The sequence below is a fragment of the Dermacentor variabilis genome, chromosome 1 (assembly GCF_050947875.1).
Source record: "Dermacentor variabilis isolate Ectoservices chromosome 1, ASM5094787v1, whole genome shotgun sequence".
NCBI lineage: Eukaryota > Metazoa > Arthropoda > Arachnida > Ixodida > Ixodidae > Dermacentor > Dermacentor variabilis.
Genome location: NC_134568.1, coordinates 25,192,949 through 25,193,964, shown reverse-complemented (window position 1 = coordinate 25,193,964; position 1,016 = coordinate 25,192,949). Strand labels below are relative to the sequence as shown.

The following is a 1,016-nucleotide window of genomic DNA, read 5'->3' as shown; positions in this document are numbered from 1 at the left end:
TAATTTATTCCTCGAACTGGACATCACTGGAACCACCTCCCTGCCTTCTAGGCTGCCATCACCGACGTCAACAAATTTAAGAAAACTGCCGCGGATTTTGTATGCCCCTCCTCTCTGCAATGCCTCTGGCCTGAGAGTACTGAAATAAATAAATAAATAAATAAATAAATAAATAAATAAATAAATAAATAAATAAATAAATAGCACTACAGCCCCAAGGTGAAGGAATTTTGAATGAGAGTGGTTGTGTAAAGGAAAAGGTTAGAGCGAACCGAGCAGGATGAAAAATTTATCTCAGCTCCTGTACTATGGAGGAAAACTACCTAAACAAATGGCATGACTAGGAATAAATTTGCTATTGATTAAACTTCCTCTCCTCTTCCTCTTCGTCTCGAAAGCAAAGAATTGGCGCATATCTGCGAAGGCTGCCCTTATGCCATACCCCTCAAAACAACGATTTCCTTCGGGAAATATTGCGCCCGCTATCTATGCCAACGGATCATATTAAAGGCTAGTCTTTAATATGATCACTTCACTGTCACAGCATCACTGTTTATGAGCGTGTACCTGCTTTTATGCAAGTCCGCGTGGCCTAATGGATAAGGCGCCTGATTCCGGATCAGGAGATTGCAGGTTCGAGTCCTGTCGCGGACGTCGAATTTTTTTCCTTTTTTTTTTCTCGCTGCATCGTGCAGCATTACATTTATGGAACGCCTGTGGTTCCTAGACGTGGGGCCGAATGAATTGAGCGCATTATTAGGCATGTTGCATATGGGTCGCAAGCCCTAAGGGTAGCGTTGGCCTGGCGGCCTGGGGCACAGCTGGAAGCATCCGAAGGTCCTGGCAAAGGATGAGTGGACTGCGAACAGAACAACTTGTTTATATTAGCATCACAAAAGAGCGGCCGGTCAGGTCGACCGAAGTGGAGAGACGGGAGAGCACGTTACTCGACGGAAGAATTCGAAGCCTCTCTCTTAGCGTCCGGGGGCAGCTGCTTTTATACTCTCGGAGTCGAG

The 1,016-nt window shown here is 45.6% G+C and overlaps 1 non-coding gene across 1 annotated transcript; it reads left to right on the top strand.

Annotated features, from left to right (window-relative positions):
* Positions 1 to 581: 581 nt before the first annotated feature.
* TRNAR-CCG (transfer RNA arginine (anticodon CCG)) lies at positions 582 to 654 on the top strand. Its single transcript has one exon. It is a non-coding gene; the product is annotated as a tRNA-Arg (tRNA).
* Positions 655 to 1,016: the final 362 nt, after the last annotated feature.